Raw genomic sequence first — 22083 nt, 5'->3', positions numbered from 1 at the left:
CACACAACTTATAATCATCTATATTATTTTCATCTAATTTACTGTAATTGTTGCCACTGACTGCTGCCTCATTGGAATTCGTCGCACATTCCGCCTCCACCAAATTTAGATCCACCTCAGGCTATTCTCTGATCACAGAATCTCTCAACAAACATACATTCATTCCATCAGTCACTTCCCTTTCACAAAATAAATTTTTCAGCCCCATATCCTCATTATCAATGTCTCTAGACATTTAACAACTTTTCTTGCGTCATCTTTATGGCTGCGCTGCTTCAAATTATTCCCCGTTTTATTCTTACTTGGTATAGGCTCCATCTCCAACATTTGTGACTTCTTTGCCGAATTTATGACATTCACAGAAATTTTAGAATAACATGTCCTTTTCAAAGACGGTCTATTTCGCCATCTCCGAACCTGAGATGCGGCGATATCTAATTTCCCAACCTCGTATTTTAGTGTTGCACTACATGAGGCTTCTTTTCCTCAAATCTTCATTCCTAATTTTGAGTTTCGTTGTGAAAGTTTCCGCTTCGATTTCGCCTTTGAAAATAATTATTGCGCTGGTAATTACTTTTATTACAACTATTATAATTACTGTAGATACTACTGTTATTTTCATTCTGTTACCCATTTCGCTGTCTGCTATTCCAATTATGCAGTTTGAAGTTCAACGCCTGTTCAAGTTTCTCAATAAAATCTAAAAATTCGTCTATGGAATTTATCAAAGTCGTCCATGGAATTTATCGGATTGTGGAGAAGATTCTATTCTAAAAACTCCGGTAATCGTCTCTTGAGCGTTGACATGTCCGTCATCATTTCCAGAAAACAATTTTTATGAGTAATCTTAGCTACTTCACGCACACAAAAATTCCGCATCGACCCACTTCTGTGTTTGAAATATGGTCCGTTCAAGAACTCATTCTGAAGTCGCGGTTGCTTCGCTTTACTCCAGAATTTGTTCAGGAAACAACTCTCTAACACTTCATAGGTGGTGGGCGAAGCAGTCATTAAATTTCCCCATGATTAAGCATTTCTGCCTCTTCCAAAATACCTCTCACAAAACTATCTTTACACGTAGCAAGAAAATCAACTGGGTGGTACATTCCATCATCTACAAAACACTCGTCCCTGAACTAATCCATGGAACACCTGTCACAGTAGTTGTTTGATTTGCTGCTAAAGAATTTAATTCGGCACTTGCGTCTTTAAACTGCTGTTCATACTGTACAGCTCCTTTAATTTATAAAAATTCAACATGCTCGGTATTCTTAGTCGCCTCTTTCTCACACACTACCCGACAAAATGTTGACAGACGTAGTGGTCACTTCCTCAAGTGCATTTTGCCTCGATACTTAATTCCTAACATCGCTATTCAGCTCGTAATGTATCTTTTCCAACGTGTTCACGAAACCTTTTTGCACAGTGTCGATTCTGGTGTCCACCAGGCCCACTACTTCAGAAATTTTACCTACTTCTGCCCTAGCCTTTAATTTTGAATGTATCATCCCTTCCATAGCGCACTTAATTTTCTTCACCTCAGCTTTTATTATTTATGCAACACTTTCTCTACCTAATCTATCTTTGCTTTCCTTGCACCTATGTCTCCACTCAATATCCCTATTTTAGAGTTCAAAATTGTCAGAATTTCCTTTAACTATGACACAGAACCATCCGCAGTTACATCTCCTTTCACTGATTTCATACTATGTGCTCCACTAATGTCGTCCCTGTCTAGGTACCTGTCACCATGTTCATATTTTGAACTACCTGGCCTACTGACATTATCTGTACCACACATGCTGGGTGATGGCTTAATCGTTAGAAGCTCCATTACTGACAGTAATCCTGCGGGTTCACAGATATTAAGGCTATCGGCGGCAATACTTATCGTATCGGTCATGTTGGCTGCTTCTGTTGTACTGCTGCTGCCCGAAGTGTCGATGCTGATGAATTCGAAGTCGCGGCCGGTGGCACGCGTTGCCGTGACCGCCACTGGCGCTACGTCGCCGTCGAGGTCTCCGCTGCCACTGGCCGCTGTAAGACTCTGACACAGCATGCTTCTGCGTGGCCTCCTTCTTTCTTGAAGTTCCGCAGCAAAATACCCCATACCAAGCTTTTGCTAACAATCCTCACACACGCCACTGCTGCAAAATCTTATGCTCGGAGCCACAATGCAAACTGCCTATCACACCATAGATTTGGGACCTAGATTTCAGAATACTGTAAAGTGTTAGAATTACAGTAGTAATTCAAATGGAATTAGATTCATATCCGGGGCAATAAAACCCCAATTGCGACTGATCCTAACGGCTACTGGTTGAGTAGTTACTCTTCTAAGCAGCAGCCCATACGAACAAACAAACTGTGTCTTTACCTGTCGTTACTCGCCCTTTAGATACTGGGGCTGTGCACGGTTCTGTTTAAAAACAGCAGCTCGATGTAGTCATAGGGTCGAGCAGCAAACATCTGCTTTCATGCCTTGCAGTTAATTCGCAGCATATAATAACCTGTAGCTATGATTTTTCAGTCAAATTGTATATGCACTGGCTAGAATTGAGAGCTAATAAAATACACAGAAATATAAAAGTTAAGCGATTAATTTCATAGAAATGGTTCTATTCTAAAGTCTGTAATTGATGAAGAAGACAAAGAATTACGCTGAATAATGTTTATTCAAGAAAGAATATGTCAAATAAACGGGAAGTGGTCATCCAAAATTCAGTCAAAATACAAACAGAAAATACCCTTTCAAATGCAATGAAGTTACACCGAGAGCGTTACGAAAATGGTAGCACAACCTCCAAACTAAATAGTCATCGAAGATACAGGAAAACTAAGTCCATTTCGTGATCACAATACACGAAAGATACTCCACCTCACACTAGTTCAGAGTTCAACATACGATACGATACGAAAAATGGTAACGCATACTCTGTCTATGCTCAGTTCGGTGTTGCAAGAGGAAAACGTTAGAGTCCTACTCTGGAGCACACACAGACCTCTCGAAGTATAAAGTACCTTTAGCAGTACGACAGAAGCCGTTCAGCGCCGAGAATGAAACACATCTACTATCGACTCGCGATCTACAGGTAGGTCTGCTTCCTTCCAGCACTCGACTTAAAGTGTGTCGAATCGCTCCCTTGAACTATTCTCTCGAGAAGCCCCAGCCTGCACTTGACTCCTGCAGCGTTCCGGCACTGTCCAACTCTCATTGGCTCAAGGCCATCCCCACCAAAAATACATCGTTCTCAGGCTCTAAACACAAGATATGGCTCAATATGACCACTTGCCCGACTAAACTAATAAGTTACAACAATATTTCAGTAAACAAATATTATAAACATATTGTCATATTCAGACCATTTACAATAAATATAAGTTATAGTTGGTTCATAAATAAATAATCCAGTATTCTTGCGCACACTATAAATGAGTACAGATTATCGCTGACTATTGTTTAAACGATTATTTATACCTGCTTGACAGGAGCGTGTTTTGGCACTCTTTACAATGGTGGAGTCAGCTAACACAAGCGATTGACCAGTTTTATACTAGAACAGTTTTTCTAATAGATTTGCAATTAGCATTTAAATAAAAATACTGACAAACAACTAAACTATTCTTTAAATAAAAACACAAGCGTAACAAAATTTGTAGTATTCATGCTGCATTCACTTGCTGTGTAAGTGTGAAGAATACGATGTTCTGACAAACATTTGGATAGCGAAAAAGATGTAAAAAACGTCGTCAATCAACAAATAAATTAGACAGCGATACATCGGTTTCAGGAATGATAGCTTTAGTGCAATGCTATCATCTGAGATACCGTTTGTTGAAATCGCATGAAGTGATTAAAAGCTATTAATTCAGAGTTCATTGTGAAAATGTCTATTCGCTATGAGGTTTTAAAGATACTGTTCAAAAATGTGTGTGAAATCTTATGGGACTTAACTGCTGAGGTCATCAGTCCCTAAGCTTACACACTACTTAACCTAAATTATCCTACAGACAAACACACACACACCCATGCCCGAGGGAAGACTCGAACCTCCGCTGGGATCAGCCGCACAGTCCATGACTGCAGCGCTTTAAAGATACTGAAATACTGTTGTGTCATTGGAAGTGCGTCTTTTGTCTGAGATCGAGAATGTAGTCACATTTGTAATAATACTTGATGTGAGTTAATGTCGAATCTCAAAGAGCTGTAACTTAGCCAACTTTAAGATTTTCTGATACTCCACCATTTTCTGGAGCATCTTCTCGCCAACGGACATGCCAGTAACAGCCGTACAAATTCCCGGCTTCGGTATTTTACCCACATCTGGTCCTTTGCTAAAGCACGTGGCCCGCTTGGAGCGGTCGTGGCGGCCCGACCGGCCTCATTGTTCTATTGATTCTGCGGCCGTACAGCTTCGTAAACAAATCCACCTCACCTTGCATTAATTCTAGGCGGCCGATTAGCTCGCCCACTTACGTGTAAGGTTACGTCAGTCGTTAGTCTGGTTCTCGCAGGCAGGAGACGGCTATTGGTAATGTCAGATCATTTGGTACGATGTTGTTCACGTTTAGGATCGGAGCTAGGAGTTTTCATGAGCACATGGATGTTAGAGCTGCAACGTCGGTGAGTTTGTAGAGGTTAGAATGTTACTACAGCAATCCCCACCCACAGAGGGGCGGAGGGTGGGGCCAAGTAACCTAGAATATTGTTGTTTCTGGCAGTAACAGGACAGAATTGGCGTTTGTTAATGTATAGTCCAGAAGAATCACTATCTACCCAGTAGGAAAAGGGGAGGAATCTAAATTTGGTTGGCCTATAGGCACTCTGGAGGAGCAGAGCTACTCGTCAGATTGGCCAAAGCTAATTAAGTGTCATTGGATTGGTGGGTCGACTATAGGAAGGGAGAAATAGTGTGTCACCACGATTCTTTAAACACGCTTGTTTTTGTACGATAATGCTGGAAGCTCAAGAAATGAATTAAAATTTGTGTCATGGCCGGGGCTCGAACCCATATCTTCTTCCTTACTAGGCAAAAATGCTAATTACTACACCACCAACGGACTATGGTCAGCAGGGTTTCACGAACTACCCAAGTCGAACGCCCTCCCCACCACAAACATCAATTCATATCTTCAGCTTATTTTCCACCTAAATTGTCACTATTTACAGGGCTCTCCGGTATTGGAATATTAGAATGACATTTCAGCATTGGACGTAATGGGGAATTCCTGTACCACAGGTGGTCGTATAGATCTTATAATTAAATTTTCCCTGAGATATTTATTCTCTTCTTTATCTACGATTATGCTGGAAGAAGAAATGAAATAATAAAATTCGTGCCACGGCTGTTTTTTTTTTTTTTTTTTTTTTTGGGTAAAGTGGGCAGGGGTCGCAACCCGAGGCCTGGCCACCATGTCCCGTTCCCACCCTCCAGAAACCAAGGAAAGCGTAGGGAACGTGGAGGAGAGGTACAATGAACATCCTTTATTTGTTTATTTTTATTTTCGTTCTTTTTTTTTCTTATACAGTTTTGACATTAATACCACCGAGAATATCAGGAAACCGGCGTCACGTGAGGAGGAGGTCGTAGCAAGACGTCACACTAAGAAGAAAATTCCTATTACCACTGAATGTATCGGTTCTAAGTGTGGAAGAGGCGGGGATCAACTCTTCGTGACAGGAAGACCCCAGCTCTCGGGTGGGTTACAGAAGACACTGCAGAGGAAATTGGAAAAAATTGTCTGTATTTTGGATTGCGGACAACAGCACAGTGGCGTCCACTACTGAACTGTCAAAAGTCAAGGACACATTTCTCGCCATCAGCAAACAAGTAGCTTGCTGCGTGTCCACAAATCCACCTCACAGAGTTCGTCTTTGTTTGCGGGAACTACCCCGCGTCCGGAAAGAGGATCAGTTGAGTCGGTATCTGATGAGGAATCGTACGGGTAATTAGGGATAACATCTTCGCACCAAGAACCAGACACCTCTCGCCTATCTACACATCAGGTGGTGGTCGTCTGTGTCCATAACATCACAGTCGACACACAGTCTGCGAGGTGAATCCTGTGGTGGCGTGACCGTTATACTTGCCTCCCATTGGCAGTAAGGTACCATGCAGACTTGACGTCAGTGTCAAGATAAGGAGCACACACCGTTCGCCAAACGGCAGGCCAGTCGACGTGGGGAAGCTCCCCTCAACCACATTCGGTGACCTGTGCTGCTGAAGGAAACCATAGATCGCTTCGTGGATGTCAATAGCGCCGGCAGTATCACAGTGTGGATGTAGCTCAGTTCAAGGAAAAAGTGGTGGAAGTGAAAGAAGGGTGGCAGGACTTCCGAAAGTTGGATAGGTACTGCGAGAGAGTGTGGTGCAAGGGCGTCGAGCAATAGGCTGGTAAGGCATGTAGGACTACTGCCCCACAACGTCATGTGAGAGCCAATAAAGAGGGCTACCGCTCTGTCAGGGACATGATACAGACCTAAACCGCCCCTGCACCGCGGGAGGATGTGCGTTTCGTATCGTATCTTGAATAGAAAGCCGTGGCACATAAACGAATCGAACGCCGCTTGCATGCAGCGGCCCATGGATGGCGTAATGGAAGTGTCTGTGCCACATGGGTGATGCCAAATATACATTTACGTATTGTGTGCGTTGCAGAGGATCGAGTGCTCGTAAACGGTGATCTAAGAGCCCAGCTCGTAGCTGGGAAAGTAGACGTCTGCAGTTGAGGGCAATTGTCCGCCGCAGATCACTTGAAAAATCGAGTCCTAAACATTGGAGAGTATCAGCTACGAGCAAAGGAGCAGCACTGTCCACGGGAAGCCCCGCACCTACAGCCATGGCAGGCGATTTGCCGACGTTAAGGCAGCTACCAGAAGCTTCACCGTAAGTGGTAACCCATGCCACCTACTCCCTGACCTCGGCACCGCCACGAAGCACGATGACGAGATCGTCTGCATATGTAGTGCAACTGAATACACGGTCACTGAGAGACATCCCAGAGAGGCGTTGACAGAGGCCGCATAGCAATGCTTCCATGGCGAATGCATACAATAGTGCAGAGAGCGAGCAGTCTTGAGGCACTGATCGACGATCGAGATGAGAGGAGTAAGACGGCCATTCTAGAGTGCACGAGACATAGCTCCTCGAAGGAGAGGCATTGCGACGTCAACGGTAGCTTAGGGTAGCCTATATTGCTGAGCACTCCTTCCAGGAAGTCGTGATCGACGCGATCGAACGCCTGGCTGAAGTCAAGAGCTTCCAAGAGTCGAGGCATACGACGAGCGTGAGCAAGATAGCGGCAGAGGGCAGTGCGGATGTTATTGGTGCCTCCCAAAGAAGTTTGATCGGGGTAAATCATTTCCTGAGCTGTCTGTTTAAGCTGCGCAGCCAACATCCGGGTAAAGGTTTTTGTATCACTGTTGATTAACGTCAAGGGGCGGTAATCGCATATCCGTTAGCTACCCCGAGGCTTGTAGATGGGATGCGGAAACCATCGATGAAACCGTCTGGTATCAACACGAAATGTGACATAAGGTCCTGACAAATTTCCATCCACACTGGCGCCAGCAGGGGACGAAATGTCCGATAAAACTCCAGTGGGAGGCCGTCAATCCCTGGCGACCTGTTCGTAGAACCCGTCTGGATAGCATCATGGACTTCGTCCTCCGTGACGACAGCGATCAGATCCATCGTCGCATCCACGGGAACCGAGCCAAAGGAGAGTCTGGAGACCGTTGTAATGTTAGCAGGGCGGTGACGTTGTTCAGACTACAGCCCAAAATAATGTGCATGGAGGGCAGACCCGATATCGCTTTGGGTATCAAAACGCTGCCCGTCAACAGTAGTAAGAACATTAATCCTATTCCGCTATGACATGATAAATAGATGCACTAACCTATCGTGTGTGCTCGCCTTGACCATAGCTCCAAATCGTTCAGATGTGTGTGAATTCCTAAGGGACCAAAATACTGAGGTCACCGATCCCTAGACTTACTCACTACTTAAACTAACTGAAATTAATTTATGCTAAGAACAACACACACACCCATGCCCGAGTGAGGACTCGAACTTCCGGCGGGAGGGCCGCGCAGTCCGTGACATGGCGCCTCAAACCACGCGGCCATTCTGCGCGGCTATCATAGCTCCTTCAAGGTGGCAGCGAGAGAGGGATGTGAGCTGCGCCTTAGCCTGGCGCTGTGGCGAATACGACACCATAGTACATTCCCGGAGAATCGTGAAATAGAATTCCAGAGTCCGTCGATGCCTAGGCGTAACCGCCCTTCCGTAACCAATCTAGGTCTTGCGGAGAGCAGGCTTTACACAGAACACCCACCATGACAGGGCAGTCTGGTAGGCATCACGGCGTCGACGACAAGCTGCCAACGTGATCTGGATGAGTTGCCGGCAGTTGGGCGAAGTAAAGTGGATTGTTTTCAGCTTCCAAGGTTCACGGCCGCGCGACACCCATTGGCGGCAGAGATTGATGGCGCAGATATATGCGTCGTGGTTAGAGAACGCAGAGGGCCAGACTTTAGCAGCCTGCACCCCACTGACAATATCGTAGCAGATGAAAACTCGATCGTTTCTGATATAAAAATGGCTGGTGAAATATGTAAAACCCGAACGATCGCCATGAACATGCTCCCAAGAATCCACTACGCTAAGGTGTTGGAGAATTGTCGCTAGCGCCGCCCACGGAGAGTGACATGGTAGTTGGTCTTTGGGTGCCTGGGTGCAGTTGAAATTGCCTCCCATGATCAGTGTATCCTGCCAACACAGGAACCATCCCACTACCAGTAAAGGACGCATGAAAGCCATGAGCTGTAAAACCTAGAGGAGCACAGAAAGTTGGAACATGCACCTCCTGAAGGAGAGCTACATCAACGTCCGCGGTATACAGCATGTCATGGAGTAAAACCATTGTAAAAAACCATTGTAAAAAACATTGACCGTGGCTTTGCAATAAGTCTGGAAAGCTGCCATTGCCAGGAGGACAGGCTATTCAAACACAGGGAGCTCCCTGTAGGGCTCCAAGGAAGGGCAGTGTGACGGGGACGGAGCCGACGCCTCCAAGGGGTCCATCGTTCTGTAAACCTCCAGAATGCCCATCCTCAGCATCGACGTCGTCCGCCCAGGAGACAGACGTGTCACCGGGCCGGTTCAGTGGAACATTACAGAGCTGCGTCCACAAGTAGCGTCATACACAGAAAGGGAGGCAACCGCATCAGCCGCAGGCGGGGGAAGGTCGGTCTCCGGACGCTGACTGGAGATGGAGACGTCGTCAGGTGGCAGGGCGTTAGAGGACAGCGCACCATCAGCTGCAGGGTGGTCGTCCCGTGCAGACATCAGATGAACGCAGTCATCGGAAGTGGTACAGCGTTGTCTCTTCCGGTTCCTCGGCGACCATTGCTTCCTAACATGCTGTTCCGTGCCGGATGGCTATCGTCCGACATGTGGCCAAATGGCAGAAAGGTGCAGCTCCATTATCAACAATATGGGGTCTGGACAGACAGCTTGTGTCTGCTGACGGTCGTCGTCCATTTGTACTACCTAAGGCAGAGGTGCAGGAGAGACAAGCGAAACGCCCATCGCGTCGCCGAGAGGCGCCGACACGGCTCCCGACCGATTCAGAGGGGGCCTAACAGGCAGCACCACCGCAGCCGTGTAAAAAAAGGTTAACACAGTGGGCGCCTCAGGAGGAGCGACGTCTCCGATAGGCGTCTGAACCAGTCTACATCGTAGGCATTCAGAGCGGACATGGCGTTCCTGGCCACAACCTGAATAAGTGCGCGGCTGGCCATCGTACATGACGACAGCCCGGCAGGCGGCAATTACCGAATAGGAAGGCAAGTGTTTCCGTAGTTCAATTTTTATCTGACGGACACCATTGAGGACACGGTACGTTTCGAACGCCTTCCACGTTTCAGCCTTGTGACTAACGACGTTGCCGTATGGTTTAAAAGCGGCCACCACTGCGTTCGTCGGTACTTCAAACGGGAGTTTGAAAACCCGCATTGTTCGGAGGCCAGAAACGGCGTGATCAACCACTCCTGCCGACTCAACAGGACCAGCCATACCTCTGAGGATGTCCAACGTAGTATTGGACGAAACGTTAGGAATAGAAGTATTCCATGGACCACGGTCATATAACCCGGAAGAATTATCAACAACAGTACCATCCGGTCGTGAAAGCTTCATTGTATCTGTAGAGTGTGTTACAACAGCGGTATATGGATGAGCATTAACCTGTTGGAAAACCCTTCCTGAAATGTTATTCATGAATGGCTCCACAACAGATCGAATCACCAGACTGACGTAAAATTCTGCAGACAGAATGTAGGCTATAACCACGAAAAGGCTTCTGCTGTCATACGAAATCACACCGTAGACCATAACCCCAGGTGTAGATCCAGTTCGTACAGCATGCAGACAGGTTGGTTGCAGGTTCTCAACTGACCTCCTTCTAACCAACACACGGCCATCACTGACGCCAAGGCAGAACCAGTTTTTATCAGAAGACACCACAGACCTCCACCCTCCCCTCCAATTAGCTCTTGCTTGACACCACTGAAATCGCAAATGGCGGTTGTTTGGGGTCAGTGTAATGCACTCTACAGGGTGTCTGACTCGGAGCTGTCCTTGAAGTAACCGATTTGTAACAGTTCGTTGTGTCACTGTGAGGCCACCTGTTGCTCAAATTGCTGTTGCAGATGCAGTACGATGCGCCAGATCCATACGCCGAACACGATGGTCTTCCTTCCTGGTAGTGCCACGTGGCCGTCCGGAGGCTGGTCTTCTTGCGACCGTACGTTCTTGTGACTATCGCTGCCAGCAATAATGTACTCTTGCTACATTCCTGCAGTATAGCAGAACGGGCATCGAGCCTCTAGTAGTCCTGTTACATGACCTCGTTCGAACTCAGTGACGTACTGATAATGGCGTCTTTGTCGCCTTAAAGTCATTCTTGACTAACATCAAGTCACCACGTCCAATCTCAAAGGTGAGCAACGCTCATGACCGTTAAGGCGTTTGTTTCAAGAAAATCTGATTTGCCTCCTCATAGTGGCGGTACTAGCACCACTCTTATGCGATTGGTGCCAAATTTGAAAAAAACGTAGAAAGAATGCCGCGACAGCCAAATTTAGTTTTAAGAAGGTAGGAGGACAATGGGTCTACTTAGTTTTTCAGGTTTTGCTCTGGAAACTGTGAACGTCAATTACTATAAGAATGGAAGACCTCAGGGCATGCCCAGTTCGAGTTAGATAATAGTGTTTTTTCTTGTTTTTTTTTTGTGAACTGAGACAAACATCCACCTCCAAGCTTCACTCAAGGTACGACTGTTCTCCAAACAACCCAGTCTGCATTGTGTTGGCCAAAGAAATCTTTGGAAGTACAGTCAAGGCGAAATTAACCTACTTTACTGAAAGCTGATCTCATACACTCCTTAGACACTTTAATAGCGTCTCATCATGGTAAAATTTCCATAGGGCTAATGTATCAACATATTGAGGAACATGAAAAGAACAGACCCCGAATTATGGTAACCATAAGCATTACGACAATCAGTCTTGCAAGGGTTCTCATAGAAATTTGCGTAAATTATTTTTGTATAAAACACAGAAGTATCCATTCTCCAGAACTACTAACACGTCAGATACCCGTCGATTGGTAAACTAAAGTATCCTGAGAAATATAAACTATGAGAACTTTAAAACTACTGTAATTGATAAAGCCGAAAATAAGGATAATGTAGCATAAAGGTGAAAAAGGCTCAGCAAACTGAAACTTAATAATAATGATATAGAATTAGGAAACAAAGAGGAAAACAATATGAGCCACCTCTCACGGGCAAAAAAAGTTGGTGCTACGAGCACGATGTGTAATTATGTAAGTAAATATACAAGGTTGTTGGAAAGGGTAATCAATTGGAAAATTTGTGACAAATTTTTTGAAACAGGATGTGCCACTCAGAATGTCAACAAGATGTACTGCAGTTCTAACAGACCTCAGGGAATAGTGCTAGCATTGCCGCCATGTCTACCCCGATAACTGAGTGGTCAGCGTGACGGATTGCCATGCCGTCCTACAGACCCGATTTCGATTCCCGGATGGGTCGGGAATTTTCTGCGCTCAGCGACTGTGTGTTGTGTTGTCTTCATTATTCCATCCCCATCCGGCGCGCAGGTAGCCCAATATGGCATCGCATCGAATGTAATAAGACCTGCACCAAGGCGGCCGGACCTGCCCCGTACTGGGCCTCCCGGCCAATGATGCCAAACGCTCATTTCCATTTTCATTGCCGCCCTACCTCCGAACGAGGAAAGCAGAAACGCTAACGTCACATAACAAGGTAGTGTGATGTAACACTTTGGAACTTCAGGGCCAGAGCGCCACAGCAAAGACAAACGTAGACAGAAAGTGCCGAGCTAGGTGACCCAAAACAATTATTGAATTATCACAACTAGGCAAGGAGCGCTGACGGGACCAATAAACCAGGGCAAAAGCGTTCATAAACGCAGAGCCACAACGTAATAGGTGTATGTCTGCCCTTTAAATAAGCTTTCAGTACCTTTAGACTTTCGGAGCTCAAGGATACATTTCGTCATGCTGCCATTCTATTCGTGTCACTCGAATCAGAGAGAATGAAAGTGCATTGAGTTCCAGTGAAAGCGCAACAAACCGCTGTCTGTTTCCCTCTCGCTGACTTCAGCACCGAGACGCAGCTAAGCTGATACCTACCACAGTCGTGCTGTGGCGTTGTTGTCCACTGGAACATCATAGATGTGGAGAAGTCTGGCACGCAGCCAGCCCTCCAACACTGAGGAACATCACAGATGACCTACAACATACCACGTCCACATCGACCAGGTGTAGTGCTTAGTGCAGTCACTCAGCCGACTCGTGAACATCTTCTGCAGTCTTGATCGATCCATGGTGGATGATTAGCGCCTAGTCCTCACTCCAACCTACGTTCAGGACCGTATGCGGAGCGCTGACAATGAGAGCGCTGTGGCGGAAGCCGCACTGTATCGCGGAATGCCTGAGCAGGAGACACTTCCTCGAGTCCATGCTGCCGCCAGCGTTGGCTCACTGTCCTGCAGGGCGACGTCACGTCCCGCTGACGAGGTGTCAGCCACTTCTTTATGGCACATGCTTACGTCTACCCTCAACCGCTCCCTGAAGACACTTTATAGCTCTGTAAACTCACCATGCGTTACTGACATCTAGGAGGTTTAAACTCACGTCTCCGGGATACACACCGACTTCTCCAGGGAGTAAACTGGACAACATGCCCACACTCCATGCCCAGTCTCCTTCACACAATGCGACCCCATATTTCCGTGTTACAACAGTCTACAGAACCCCAAAACTGTGAGGCTCATCTAAAATATTGTTAAACATGTCCCTAAAACCACATTTGGAGTGCTTTCTTTTTTAAAATTAGTCAAATAAATATGGACCACGTAAGAAGCCGAGGTGGAAACTTACGCCACCTTCAGCGTAAAATGTAAATATTCGTCACACACATTTCTAAAAGATGGTTCTTTGCTCTGAACCTAAATGGTCTCGTTGCTCGCTAAAGACTATTGAAAGGGATAGGCAAGCAACAGTATCGTATGCAGACATCTGCGTAAGAAAAAAGTTCAAATGTGTGTGAAATCTGATAGGACTTAACTGATAAGGTCATCAGTCCCTAAGCATACACACTACTTAACCTAAATTATCATAAGGACAAACACACACACACACACACACACACATGCCCGAGGGAGGACTCGAACCTCCGCCGGGACGAGCCGCAGAGTCCACGACTGCAGTGCCTGAGACCGCTCGGCTAATCCCACGCGGCAGACATCTGCGATATAGAGTATATTTTCTACGCTTGTCACGTTATGAGTACCATAGTCTGTATGTAAACCCAATAGCCAGCAGCGCTTTTAGTGGGAGAAGGGCCTTTCCCGGAAGAACGCTACCACTGGCCTTCAGGGGCACCCAAAATCAATTGCCCGTTACCTGTCTAGCGGTATAGATCGGCGTGCAGTTATATACGTCATTTCTGTTCTTGGGATATTATTTTACAGTGTCAGTCAATTAACTCTGTATGCTCACTGATATACTTCGGTATCCGGAAGTGATAGTTCTTTTTACAGGCAATGTCAAACTGCTGGACATGGACCCAGAAAAACGGCACAATAGACTGCTGTGTGATGTGCATTTTGATGAAAAGTGATTCATGAACAGCACGGAACAACGGATTATACACACAGCAGTACCTGCAAAATTTACATATGATACTGGTTCTTCAGCAGTATGTGAGGGAACTAGTGATAAGACTAGTCTGTCATCACCTCAACTGAAACTGAACATTCCAAGGAGGACAGACAGTCCAGCTAGTCACCTTCTGGCAGAAACAAACGCAACACCACAAAAGTGTGAACGATTTCCAGACCTAAAAGAATTCATAGAAATGCCTGCGAGTCAAGTTAAAAGAAAACTCTCTATGCTACGTGATGATGATGAGGATATTCCTGGAAACCAAAAACTGAAATACACAACACATAATATGAACAGATCATTGAAAAACAAAACTTCCTACTTGTCAAAAGTTAAGGGTAGATTGTTGCATTGTAGGAGGTCAAATAATATTGCCCATGTGTTCAGCAGATTCTGTTTCCCATCTGATTACTCCAGGGCGCTGCCTGCAATGTAGTGCGAGAGCAAAAAACGTCCGTGGTCTTGTATTGAGAAAAATCTCTCTCTAATGTTGCTTTGGGTAGCTTTGAGGGATGAAATAGTGAAGGCAGCGGAGGATCAAATAGGTAAAAAGATGAGGGCTAGTAGAAACCCTTGGGTAACAGAAGAAATATTGAATTTAATTGATGAAAGAAGAAAATATAAAAATGCAGTAAATGAAGCAGGTTAAAAGGAATAAAAACGTCTCAAAAATGAGATCGACAGGAAGTGCAAAATGGCTAAGCAGGGATGGCTAGAGGACAAATGTAAGGATGTAGAGGGTTATCTCACTAGGGGTAAGATAGATACTGCTTACAGGAAAATTAAAGAGACCTTTGGAGAAAGGAGAACCAGTTGCATGAATATCAAGAGCTTTGTTGGAAACCCAGTTCTAAGCAAAGAAGGGAAAGCAGAAAGGTGGAAGGAGTATGTAGAGGGTCTGTTCAAGGGTGACGTAGATTTCAAGAAGAATATAATAATTACAATCCGAAAGAAAGCAGGTGTTGACAGATGTGAAAATTACCGAACTATCAGTTTAATAAGTCACAGCTGCAAAATACTAACGCGAATTCTTTACAGACGAATGGAAAAACTGATAGAAGCCGGCCTCGGGGAAGATCAGTTTGGATCCCGTAGAAATGTTGGAACACGTGAGGCAATACTGACCCTACGACTTATCTTAGAAGAAAGATTAAGGAAAGGCAAACCTACGGTTCAAGCATTTGTAGATTTGGAGAAAGCTTTTGACAATGTTGAATGGAATACTCTCTTTCAAATTCTGAAGGTGGCAGGGGTAAAATACAGGGAGCGAAAGTCTATTTACAATTTGTACAGAAAGCAGATGGCAGTTATAAGAGTCGAGGGGTACAAAAGGGAAGCAGTGGTTGGGAAGGGAGTGAGACAGGGTTGTAGCCTATCCCCGATGTTATTCAATCTGTATATTGAGCAAGCAATAAAGGAAAAAAAGAAAAGTCCGGAGTAGGTATTAAAATCCATGGAGAAGAAATAAAAACTTTGAGGTTCGCCGATGACATTGTAATTCTGTCAGAGACAGCAAAGGACTTGGAAGAGCAGTTGAACGGAATGGACAGTGCCTTGAAAGGAGGATATATGATGAACATCAACAAAAGCAAAACGAGGATAATGGAATGTAGTCGAATTAAGTCGGGTGATGCTGAGGATATTAGATTAGGAAATGAGACACTTAAAGTAGTAAAGGAGTTTTACTATTTGGGGAGCAAAATAAATGATGATAGTCGAAGTAGAGAGGATATAAAATGTAGACTGGCAATGGCAAGGAAAGCGTTTCTGACGAAGAAAAATTTGTTAACATATTCTACTTCACAGCTGTTGGTATGCGTAACTCACTGCAATCTGGCCCGCACTTAGCTCTAACTTGTGATCAGAATATTGCACAAAACTAACTTTCCCTATCCTAAACGGTGGTGCCGCTACAGTGGAAAATCCCTGCCCATTATGCTTCAAATGATCTCAGATGGGGAGAGATCCATCGACCGCGCTGGCCAAGGTATGGTTTGGCAAGCACAAAGATAAACAGTAGGAAACCTCGCCTTGAGCAGGGTGAAATGTAAGCTCTGGATGGCTGGGCATGGAGAGCAACAAAAGAGGGCATAGAATATGGTCGACCTACCGCTGTGCTTTAAGCATGCTGTGAATGACAACCAAAGGCGTCCTGCTATGAAATGAAATGGCACCCCAGATAATCACTCCTGTTTGTGGGATATGGCGGGCCACAGTCAGGTTGGTATCTCATTGCTGTCTGGGACGTCTCCAGACCCGTTTCCGGTCTGGAATCTCATTACCTGGAGTATAATTGTGTCTAGTGATGAGTCGCGTTTAAAGTGCCGACGACCAGCGAAATAATGTCTAGAAACGCCCCAGATCAACCTGCTCGTTTTCGTGGTTGCCAAACCCTTCCTTAGCAAGCAAGATCGCTAGATCTATCCTCAGTTGAGAACTTGTGGAGCACTATGGGCAGGGTCCTCCAACCGGCTCAGGATTCTGACAATCTAAAGTTTGAAATGGACAGAATTTGACACGATATCTCTCGAGAGTACATCCAACAATTCTATCAATACATGCCAAGCCGAATGGCTGCTTACAGAGGAATAGAGATAAATCAACGCATTATTGACTTGCTCAATTTGTGAAGGTTGCTCTCCTGAATAAATCTTCCAATTTTTCTGAAATTGTAATCATTTGTTTGTCTGTAACGTGCATCACAGCTACCGAATTCCTTTCCATTCGGACAATTTCTTCGCGGAACGATATTTTCTTTCTTTTTCTTAGACTGAAAAACTTTCCAGTATCTCGGCGCATGGTTGTCGCTGAAGCTTGCCCAGAGGTTACACTTATTGAAGACTGGCGGGGTTCACCCAGCTCAGTATACCCGGGTTCGCCAATCCCCTGCCTGGCCAACAAAGACTGATCTTCCTGAAGTGAGGTATTCGTCAATGGCAACGACCCAAGAGGCATGTGTGGCATATCGAATGCCACTGACTCTACGAGTATTACCTGTCAAGTTATGCTAATTCAATGTCTGCTGATGAAAGCCACTGGTTGTAGGCTGCACATAAGCCCCTCGACTCATTGTCGTAAACACTTCATTATTATCATGTTGAGTTTGAAATTATTAGCAGTTCACAGTAAACCATGGTTGGACATTTCTTACTCTATGAGCTTGAATAATTTTGATCTGTCTAGCCAGCACTCTGGTTGTCCTTATAAGCGGACTATTTCGAAGCATGCACGAAAGTACTACAACTACACATTTAAGGCTGTGGTGAGAGGGAAATAGTGGAAGACTTGTCAACAATGCAAAGCGAAAACTTCTAGAAGGCCAACGTTTCAGCTCACTTTTATTTCAAGAGCTTTATCAATGACTTTCGTTTCAACTTTTTGTTTTTCTGGGAAGACATAAAAATCTCTCTGTTAGTTGAGAAGCTCATTAGGTAATACTGAAACAATGAACAGAACTAAGGATCTTATTCATCATAAAAAATAACTGCATACAGGCATTTCACACTAAGACGTGACCTGTAACACTGGTTCCAAACGCTTGGAGTTTACAGGTTATTTTTTGTTGACACCGACCTACATAGGGAGGAACGATCACCACGATAAAATAAGGGAAATCAGAGCTCGTACGAAAAGATATAAATGTTCATTCTTTCCGCCCGCTATACGAGATTGGAATAACAGAGAATTGTGAAGGTGGTTCGATGAATCCTCTGGCAGGCACGTAAATCTGATTTGAAGAATATCCATGTAGATGTAGAAGACAGTCAATTTCTTAAAAAAATTACTATACATAAGTTGAACGAATATTGAAATAACATTGGCATCCTGCCAGAACATTCGAGGATATTCCTCTTAAGGCAATATTTAAGTCCCGTGCTTGAAGTAAAAGGTACTTTTGCGGGGTATTGCACTCACTCATGCATTATGTAATGGGGTACTTCACAGGCCACAAGCTATTCATTGTTCTGATACATGAAGCAGAATTAGTGGTCAGTGATGAAAAACCTTGCAACCTCTCTGAATAGTCTCCATATAAATGCTTACCCTCCTTTTCACTTGTCTTAAGAATGTTGCCATCTCGCCAGAAGCCAAGTTCATCATGTAGGCATGTCACTCGTGTTGTAATGTTGTTCCTGTGAGTGCTCTTTTTCCCTGGAATTTTCCCCTCTAGGGAAGTCCACTGAGCTGGGCATTAAAGCCCATTTGCGCGGTACACGGGACAGTCTGAATGTGGTTCTCCGCAGTCTTCCAAACTCTATTAGGCAAATACTAAGCTAGCCCACAATCTCCACTGCTAGATTTATCTTAATTTTGTGGCCGGATGTCCTCCTGTTACCCACAGTAGTCAGTTAACTTACATTGGAGCAAGCTGAGTGCTGAATCTCTCTGACAACCATGTAAACTTTGTTTTGTGTGTTATCGTATTTCGACTGACTGAGAATCGTTTTTTCTCAAGTGGAGATTGTGGGCTAGCTCAGTATTTGCCTAATAAAGTTTGGAAGACTTTCTAGAACCACATTCATACTCTCCGGTGTACCACACAAATGGGCTTTAATGTACAGCTCAGATTCGACCCGGGAGTAGATGACCTCCCTGTCTTTGAACTTGCGGGTTGCATTATACGATCAGGTCTTTCATTTCATATCACCAAGGCAGCAGATTTAGAGCTCTGCGTAGCCTTCGATTGCTGCCTAAAAATAAAGGAAATCCGAAGTACTTATTGAAAGACTTACAGTTAGAATGATGTGCCATTTTGTCAGTGATACATTTAGGCACTGCTAATAATTTAGTCAAATTGGGCTCTAAAGATGATAAAGTTCTCTTAATTGAAGGCGAACTACCCATCCCGCGACGTATTGTAGCACCTTTGACGGATCCACAAGAGAGAGTGTATCCTGACGTGTAACATAGTTTTATCTAGCGTTAATGACAAAGAAAATGTAATTTTGTACTGTGCAAATTCTGGGCTTGATTATAGATTGTTACGGGAAATCCAGCCCGACGTTATATAAGGGGTGGCTTGGCGAGAGGCTTGGGACTCAAGTCTTCAAGCATGCCAGGAGAAGGAAGCGCATCAGTGGCAAATTTCAGCTGACACTTAAAAGTGTCCTCAGCACGTGTGAAAATTTCGCTGTTCGATGACAGTTTGGACTGCAACTTTAATCAGTAGTTTTGTCGACTTAGCCGATTTCTCGAGTGCTTTTCTGAGAACCTGTAATACTACCAGTTGTGGATGCTGGTCGACTGTTATCACAAGAGTTAACCACAGTCGATACTTTATTTGCGACTTGTGGTTTAGTTGGTACTTGTAATCATTTCTTTTCGCCACATTTGTGGCTTGTGTTTATTTCGAGGTGCAACGAACAGTCGGGATGCGTATTTGTTCTCCGTCTGCTGAATAGCGATTTACTGGGAGCATCAACGCCCAGAAGTTAGAAATTGTACAGTGTTTCTACGCTGTATGGGGGTTCACGAAATAGTCTAGAGACTTTTTAAGCTCATTTGGTGCAGGAATCAGCTGTTAATACCAGTTCAGGTTCACAATGTGCAGTGAACAGTGTTTATGTAAATTCATGAAAAAAGCTTTCAGTTTTACTGCAGACAATTCGAATCGGCTTCAGCAATTTATAGTAGCTTGCCACGTCGCTATTATTTATTTGCACGCCGATCGGGGTAGCCGTGCGGTCTCAGGCTTCTTGCCACGGTTCGCGCGGCTTCCCCCGTCGGAGGTTCGAGTCTTCCCTCGGGCATGGGTGTGAGTGTTGTCCTTAGCGTAAGTTAGTTTAAGTTAGATTAAGTAGTGTGTAAGTCTAGGCACCGATGACCTCAGCAGTTTGGTCCCGTAGAAGCTTACCACAAATTTCCAAAATTTATTTGCGCAATTGAAGCAAATTGGGCGCAGTCGTTTTATTAACAGTAGTGAAAGCGTCAGATCCAACCAACCTCCCAGACAACATAAAGTCACAGACCGTAGTTTGGTCCCATTCCAGAGCAGTCAGATTCCAGTGAACGCTTTCTAACGGCCCTTCTTTTTTGTTAACCCTATTCTGCATATTTTTGGAAATAAATCTTTACCTTCCGGAAGCGTCGGGTCGCTTCTGTTAACATACTGTAGCTTTGAACAAGTACGTCTACATCTACATCATACTCCGAAAGCCACCTAATGGTGTGTGGCGGAAAGTACTTTAAGTACCACTATCTCGTCCCTTCAACCCTGTTTCACTCACGAATAGTGTGTGGGAAGAATGATTGTCGGTAAGCCTGTATTGGCTCTCACTTCTCGAATTTTCTGATCGTGGTCAATAAGCGAGGTGAGTTTTGCAGGATCTCTGTTTGCGAAATCCATGTTGATTTTTATAAAGGAAATGTTCATTTTCCAAAAACGTCATATTACTTGTGCATAAAACATGTTCCATAATTCTACAACAGATTGGCGTCAACGATATAGGTCTATAATTGTGTGGATCTGTCTTTCTTAAAAACAGGAATGACCTGCGCTTTTTTCCAGTCGTTAGGTACCCTTCGTTGTTAAAGCGATCTACGATAAATTATCGCTAGAAGGGGAGCAAGTCCTTTCGCTTAATCTTTATAGAATCGTATAGGTATCTCATCTGTTCCTAACGCCTTTCCATTATAAGCGATTGTAGCTGCTTTTCAGTTCCGCGATCGAATATCTAATACCTGCCACTTCGACTTCCGTACGACGATAGAAAGGAGGGACGCGTAAGCTGTAAGCTGTGCTCAAGAATAGGCCATCAATGCGACCTTTTAACTTCATTGACGGTCACGTTCAGTAAACTGCTACTGATGCAAGAAACACTCTAACGCCTTTCATTTTTGCAGAACAGTAACAGCGGTCTGAAGCTTGATCAAACTGCTGCAAAGGCTATCGTGCTCTCTAAAATTTCAAGCGGATAATAATGTGGTCAGTATCAAAGCACTTAGGATATCACTTTACTGCTTATATTTGGTATATTCTCATATCATTCAGTAAATAACTCTGTCAGTGCTCACAACTGGAGTAGGGAACCAGTAAAATGTTGCCTTTGTAAATCCTTCTCTGAAAATATTTAAATTATAAAGAAAACGATCGTCAGTCCTGAAGACAGAAATAAAAAATCTTTATGTGTTCACTAAAACGTCATTGGCCGAATCCTGCATAAGACGTTGCCCGTTTACTATAGTGAGAACCAAGATGATTCAAGCAAGAACAGTTTCAACACTTTTGCAGCCAAAATTACTTAGTCTGTTCGTAATGAAATGTTATCAAATGTAATACTTTAGCTGATCCAAGTAGCTCTTCTAAGCTGTTGATAGTTAACTGAGAACAAAACTAATACACTGCAATCATTGTGCAGACTAAAGCAACTCTACTGACTATTCTAAAAGTAACCAAATATAGAGTTATTTTATAGGAATAATAGAATATCAATTTGGAATAGAAATTCATGTAGCCACATTTGCAGTTTACTGTGACCGACCTCTGAACAACGATTTGCATAACATCTGATGCTATTCAAATACTTTGCAACACATAACAAATAATTCCCAAGCAGCACCTTACTGTAGGAAACGAAGACTCTCTGTAGGAAATGACCAATCCACAATAATTTCCAGTAACTCTAACTTACTTTTTGCAAATCAACTGCATTATTCCAGACAGTTCTGTATCTAACCTACTATTCTGTAATAAATACGTACGTACCTGGCAAAGGGTTCATCAAATCACCTTCAGACTATTAATCTGCCGTTCGAATGTCAAACAGCGCGCAGGAAAAACGAACACCTAAATCCTTCCGTGCGA

This window comes from Schistocerca serialis, chromosome 6, assembly GCF_023864345.2.
Source record: "Schistocerca serialis cubense isolate TAMUIC-IGC-003099 chromosome 6, iqSchSeri2.2, whole genome shotgun sequence".
NCBI lineage: Eukaryota > Metazoa > Arthropoda > Insecta > Orthoptera > Acrididae > Schistocerca > Schistocerca serialis.
Note: the sequence above shows the minus strand (reverse complement) of the source record.